Below are 7,685 nucleotides of genomic sequence, written 5' to 3' on the forward strand. Positions count from 1 at the left end.
TAATTGAGTGTATGTAAACTTCTCAACCACTGGGAATGTGATGAAAGAAATAAAAGCTGAAATAAATCATTCTCTACTATTATTCTGACATTTCACATTCGTAAAAGATAAAGTGGTGATCCTAACTGACCTAAAACAGGGAATATTTACTAGGATTAAATGTCAGGAATTGTGAAAAACTGAGTTTAAATGTATTTGGCTAAGGTGTATGTAAACTTCTGACTTCAACTGTATATACTGTATTTATAAAAAAAAGATTGCTGTTCTGTCTTGTATTAAAGTGTTGACAGCCAGTAGACGCCATGTTTATACTGGAGGAGGCGACGCATTTAAGTTGGTCATGTTGTGAGATGGAAGTTATTTTCTGTTGGTTGTGAGCAAACTTATCCAACAAAAATATAGGATCTATTTGTCTTAAGGGCAAAGGTGTTGGACAGTGAGGGTAAAAAGTATTTGATCCCCTGCTGATTTTGTACGTTTGCCCACTGACAAAGACATGATCAGTCTATAATTTTAATGGTAGGTTTATTTGAACAGTGAGAGACAGAATAACAACAACAAAATCCAGAAAAACGCATGTCAAAAATGTTATAAATTGATTTGCATTTTAATGAGGGAAGTAAGTATTTGACCCCTCTGCAAAACATGATTTAGTACTTGGTGGCAAAAACCTTGTTGGCATCACAGAGGTCAGACGTTTCTTGTAGTTGGCCAACAGGTTTGCACACATCTCAGGAGGGATTTTGTCCCACTCCTCTTTGCAGATCTTCTCCAAGTCATTAAGGTTTTGAGGCTGACGTTTGGCAACTCGAACCTTCAGCTCCCTCCACAGATTTTCTATGGGATTAAGGTCTGGAGACTGGCTAGGCCACTCCAGGACCTTAATGTGCTTCTTCTTGAGCCACTCCTTTGTTGCCTTGGCCGTGTGTTTTGGGTCATTGTCATGCTGGAATACCCATCTACGACCCATTTTCAATGCCCTGGCTGAGGGAAGGAGGTTCTCACCCAAGATTTGACGGTACATGGCCCCGTCCATCGTCCCTTTGATTCGGTGAAGTTGTCCTGTCCCCTTAGCAGAAAAACACCCCCAAAGTATAATGTTTCCACCTCCATGTTTGACGGTGGGGATGGTGTTCTTGGGGTCATAGGCAGCATTCCTCCTCCTCCAAACACGGCGAGTTGAGACTTTCACCCAGTTCTCCTCTGAATCATTCAGATGTTCATTGGCAAACTTCAGACGGGCCTGTATATGTGCTTTCTTGAGCAGGGGGACCTTGCGGGCGCTGCAGCATTTCAGTCCTTCACGGCGTAGTGTGTTATCAATAGTTTTCTTGGTGACTATGGTCCCAGCTGCCTTGAGATCATTGACAAGAACCTCCCGTGTAGTTCTGGGCTGATTCCTCACCGTTCTCATGATCATTGCAACTCCACGAGGTGAGATCTTGCATGGAGCCCCAGGCCAAGGGAGATTGACAGTTCTTTTGTGTTTCTTCCATTTGCGAATAATCGCACCAACTGTTGTCACCTTCACACCAAGCTGCTTGGCGATGGTCTTGTAGCCCATTCCAGCCTTGTGTAGGTCTACAATCTTGTCCCTGACATCCTTGGAGAGCTCTTTGGTCTTGGCTTCTGTGGACAGGTGTCTTTTATACAGGTAACAAACTGAGATTAGGAGCACTCCCTTTAAGAGTGTGCTCCTAATCTCAGCTCGTTACCTGTATAAAAGACACCTGGGAGCCAGAAATCTTTCTGATTGAGAGGGGGTCAAATACTTATTTCCCTCATTAAAATGCAAATCAATTTATAACATTTTTGACATGCGTTTTTCTGGATTTTGTTGTTGTTATTCTGTCTCTCACTGTTCAAATAAACCTACCATTAAAATTATAGATTGATAATTTCTTTGTCAGTGGGCAAATGTACAAAATCAGCAGGGGATCAAATACTTTTTTCCCTCACTGTATAGGATTTGGTTTTTCCATTTATATTTCGAGGTTGGATGTTAGATTTGATTGGTGTCACCTAGTTGGACAGTATTTGTTACACCTGTGCTGGCTTGTCCATCTCGTTAGTTGGAAAGTGTTTCACCTGTGCTAGCCCAGGTGATATTTAAGAGTGGCTGGCCCAGTGCTGCAGTTGTCTTGAGAGATCTGGAGGGTTAACACCTTTCAGTTGGCACGCCCTATTTTATTTATAGAAAAACAATCCTCTATCTGATATGAGTCGTTTCAGGAAAGTAGGCATATGTCGCACGTCACTACTTCAGGCATTTGAAAGTAAAACATTGTTTTTGGGCAGAAATGCAGAAATGCCTTCTGGAACATGTGAACCTTCATGTGCCTAAATAACAAACTTGTATGCCATCTGTAAATACAAATAAATAAAAGTAATTACTAGCCTAATTGGTTTAGCCACGGAAAAAGACAGGAACCGTCCCGGTAGCCATGATTGGCTGAGAAAATGGCTGGGCTGGACATGCCGAGAAAGGAGTTTGGATTGGTCTGCCATGTAGCACGCTTCTGTCTATAACATGAGCTGCTCTGTATGTGTATGTAATTGTTTCTAACATGGCTTTTTTGAAAGATATCATGAAGAACTGTGATAATGTTGCTAATGCTCTCCACTCTCCATTTTCTGGAGGACCGAGTTTAAAATCAGTGGAATGCCCAGTGGAAGCAGAGTATGATAGCTAAGGAGATGGAGAAAATGCAGCCGTTTGATTGCAAATATGCGGAGGGAGTCGAAAAGATAACACACAAAGGCTGTTGTATAAAACACCTGTCTCCGGATTACATCTTCAAACTAAGGGCAACCATGGCATCCGTGACAGAGAGGGAGAAACGTTCATCCATGTATACGGGTAAGAGAGTCTAGCTAGCTACATTTTCAGATATTAGACGTTTCTAATTCTGTCAGTCATTTTCATTGCAAGTTAAAGCGTACTGTTAGCTAACATTAGCTGGCTGGCTTGCTAGCTAACGTTAAGTGTATGATCTGTGTAGTAATATTATTCGTATCTGTGTCCATGTTCAAAAATTCTCCAGTAGAATGCCCTGCTTTTATTTTGTTACACTCACAACCGTAAGCTGTTTTCTGTAATTAGCCTGCCATTAACTTGTCAATAATGATCTTGTTGTAAGTTTATTTTCCTGTAATAATGAATACAAATTAACTAAAGTTAAGACGTTGTCAGCTATATGATATGGTCATTATTTAAACTGGCTAGCCAGCTAATAAGCTAAAAATGAACAAAAACATTGTTTAGAAAGCTTTTAGTTGCCTGGTTTGCTAGATTGACATAGAGTACCAGTCAAACGTTTGGACACCTACTCATTCTACATTGTAGAATAATAGTGAAGATATCAAAACTATGAAATAACACATATGGAATCATGAAGTAACCAAAAAACTGTTAAACAAATCAAACTATATTTTATATTTGTGATTCTTCAAATAGCCACCGTTTGCCTTGATGACAGCTTTGCACACTCTTGGCATTCTCTCAACCAGCTTCATGAGGTAGTCACCTGGAATGCATTTCAATTAACAGCTATGCCTTCTTAAAAGTTAATTTGTGGAATTTTCTTTCCTTCCTAATGCGTTTGAGCCAATCAGTTGTGTTGTGACAAGGTAGGGGGGGTATAAGACCAAGTCCATATTATGGCAAGAACAGCTCAAATAAGCAAAGAGAAACAACAGTCCATCATTACTTCAAGCGCTATGATGAAACTGGCTCTCATGAGGACCGCCACTGGAATGGAAGATTCAGAGTTACCTCTGCTGCAGAGGATAAGTTTGTTAGAGTTACCAGCCTCAGAAATTGCAGCACAAATAAATGCTTCACAGAGTTCAAGTAACAGACACATCTCAACATCAACTGTTAAGAGGAGAGAATCAGGCCTTCATGGTCGAATTGCTGCAAAGAAACCACTACGAAAGGACACCAGTAAGAAGAAGAGACTTGCTTGGGCCAAGAAACACGAGCAATGGACATTAGACCAGTGGAAATGTGTCCTTTGGTCTGGAGTCCAAATTTGAGATTTTTGGTTCCAACCGCCGTTTCTTTGTGAGATGCGGTGTGGGTGAACGGATGATCTCCGCATGTGTATTTCCCACCGTAAAGCATGGAGGAGGAGCTGTTATGGTGTGGGGGTGCTTTGCTGGTGACACTGTATGTGATTTATTTAGAATTCAAGTCACACTTAACCAGCATGGCTACCACAGCATTCTGCAGCGATACGCCATCCCATCTGGTTTGGGTTTAGTGGGACTATCATTTGTTTTTCAACAGGACAAAGGGCTATTTTACCAAGAAGGAGAGTGATGGAGTGCTGCATCAGATGACCTGGCCTCCATAATCCCCCGACCTCAACCAAACTGAGATGGTTTGGGATGAGTCAGACCGCAGAGTGAAGGAAAAGAAGCCAACAAGTGCTCAGCATATGTGGGAACTCCTACAACACTTTTGGAAAAGCATTCCAGGTGAAGCTGGTTGAGAGAATGCCAAGAGTGTGCAAAACTGTCAAGGCAAAGGGTGGCTACACTTTTTTGGTTACTACATGATTCCATATGTGTTATTTCATAGTTTTGATGTCTTCACTATTATTCTACAATGGAGAAAATAAGAAAAATATAGAAAAACCCTTGAATGAGAAGGTGTTCTAAAAGAAAATGGACCTGTAGTGTACATTATGAGCCCCTTGCCTGAGACGATGGAAGTTCGTCTCAGGTAGGCTAGTAAGCTAACGTTAGCTAGCCGGCTCTTTACTGCCCATGCAAGGAAGTAAGGCTATCAAGCATTTTACACAGGCCTAGTCTAGGACAACAAAACAAAAAGCATTTACCAGGGTTGGGATCAATTCCACAAATTCATTTTCGATTCAATTCCCTCTCCCTATAAATTCAATCAGTTCAAAATTACAAAAGGGTTGGGGTCAATTCCACAAATTAAATTCCAATGCAATTCCATCTCCCCATAAATTACAGCAATTCAAAAAATCCATAACAGTTCTTCAACTCAGAATCATTTCAACTCATCTTGAATTCCAATTCTAAGTCAATTCAAAACTACAATTCCTTACTTAAATATTCTGCAACATAAATTTACATAATCCAATTCCCTGAATGTAAATACCTTCTTTCAACTCAAGCCAATCTCAACCCAACTAGCTCAACTCATGGCAGATTCCAAAGACAAACTTAACCACTTAATGAACTAAGAGGGAATATTCCTTGTAAACCTCAATGTTCCCTGAATTCTGAAAACATTCAGGAATTTGGGGAATTAGCTTAACATATAAAATAATACAATAACCTGCTTTCAAATTAAAACACAATCATAAAGATGTAAAACATTATCCTTAACGTAAACCATCCAATGAGTTAATGTCATAGATAAGTTAAAGCTGTATAATATGAACAGCATGAAATAATACGGAAAATGCTAAATACTCTATTCAACTTGGTAGTGGCTACTGTATTAGTGCGTTATACATTTTTTTTCCAAATTGGTTTGGCACATTGTGGGGAACAAAGCTCCATGTGCTCTAAAAACAATTACAGTAATCGCCAAACCTTTTTTGATGAGATTGGGAACCACCTAAAACACATTTGCTACATGTTTTATATTCAAACAAAACCCTTTATGTAACATTAACACATCATGTTGTCAGTTGCCTAAATGCATAGTTCGAAACAAGATTCATGATAAAAATTAGAGGCTCATCCAGAGCTGCGGGCAAGACTTCCAGCAACAAGCAAATGTGTGCGTCCTCAATGGAAACCATGGTTCAATTCCCTTTTCCACCTTTCCTGCTATTGTATGTGTATGTCAAAATAAAGCAAAATACTAAAGGGAGAGTGGAATTCCATAAAAGGAATGAGAGGTACAGTGAGGAAAAAAAGTATTTGATCCCCTGCTGATTTTGTATGTTTGCCCACTGACAAAGAAATGATCAGTCTATAATTTTAATGGTAGGTTTATTTGAACAGTGAGAGACAGAATAACAACAAAAAAATCCAGAAAAACGCATGTAAACATTTTTATAAATTGATTTGCATTTTAATGAGGGAAATAAGTATTTGACCCCCTCTCAATCAGAAAGATTGGCTCCCCGGTGTCTTTTATACAGGTAACGAGCTGAGATTAGGAGCACACTCTTAAAGGGAGTGCTCCTAATCTCAGTTTGTTACCTGTATAAAAGACACCTGTCCACAGAAGCAATCAATCAATCAGATTCCAAACTCTCCACCATGGCCAAGACCAAAGAGCTCTCCAAGGATGTCAGGGACAAGATTGTAGACCTACACAAGGCTGGAATGGGCTACAAGACCATCGCCAAGCAGCTTGGTGAGAAGGTGACAACAGTTGGTGCGATTATTCGCAAATGGAAGAAACACAAAATAACTGTCAATCTCCCTTGGCCTGGGGCTCCATGCAAGATCTCACCTCGTGGAGTTGCAATGATCATGAGAACGGTGAGGAATCAGCCCAGAACTACACGGGAGGTTCTTGTCAATGATCTCAAGGCAGCTGGGACCATAGTCACCAAGAAAACAATTGGTAGCACACTACGCCGTGAAGGACTGAAATCCTGCAGCGCCCGCAAGGTCCCCCTGCTCAATAAAGCACATATACATGCCCGTCTGAAGTTTGCCAATGAACATCTGAATGATTCAGAGGAGAACTGGGTGAAAGTGTTGTGGTCAGATGAGACCAAAATCGAGCTCTTTGGCATCAACTCAACTCGCCGTGTTTGGAGGAGGAGGAATGCTGCCTATGACCCCCAAGAACACCATCCCCACCGTCAAACATGGAGGTGGAAACATTATGCTTTGGGGGTGTTTTTCTGCTAAGGGGACAGGACAAATTCACCGCATCAAAGGGACGATGGACAGGGCCATGTACCGTCAAATCTTGGGTGAGAACCTCCTTCCCTCAGCCAGGGCATTGAAAATGGGTCGTGGATGGGTATTCCAGCATGACAATGACCCAAAACACACGGCCAAGGCAACAAAGGAGTGGCTCAAGAAGAAGCACATTAAGGTCCTGGAGCGGCCTAGCCAGTCTCCAGACCTTAATCCCATAGAAAATCTGTGGATGGAGCTGAAGGTTCGAGTTGCCAAAAGTCAGCCTCGAAACCTTAATGACTTGGAGAAGATCTGCAAAGAGGAGTGGGACAAAATCCCTCCTGAGATGTGTGCAAACCTGGTGGCCAACTACAAGAAACGTCTACCTCTGTGATTGCCAACAAGGGTTTTGCCACCAAGTACTAAATCATGTTTTGCAGAGGGGTCAAATACTTATTTTCCTCATTAAAATGCAAATCAATTCATAACATTTTTGACATGCATTTTTCTGGATTTTTTTGTTGTTATTCTGTCTCTCACTGTTCAAAAGGAGTTAGATTAACACGAATTTAAGCTTTCTGCCCATATAAGACATGTCTATGTCCTGGAAAGTTTGCTGTTACTTACAACATTCATGCTAATCACATTAGCGCACATTTGCTCAACCGTCCCGTATACAGGACACCGATCTCGTAGAGGTTAATAGTAGCATTTAAAAAACTTAAGGCTACTATTATTTTATAAGTATTTCGGTGACAACCTGGTTGATTAACTATTGGGTTATAAACACATTTTTTTTATATAAATGTGCGACACAAAAAAAAGCAGTGTAGAAC

The sequence above is a fragment of the Coregonus lavaretus genome (assembly GCF_964263955.1).
Source record: "Coregonus lavaretus genome assembly, chromosome: 21".
In the NCBI taxonomy this organism is placed as follows: Eukaryota; Metazoa; Chordata; class Actinopteri; order Salmoniformes; family Salmonidae; genus Coregonus; species Coregonus lavaretus.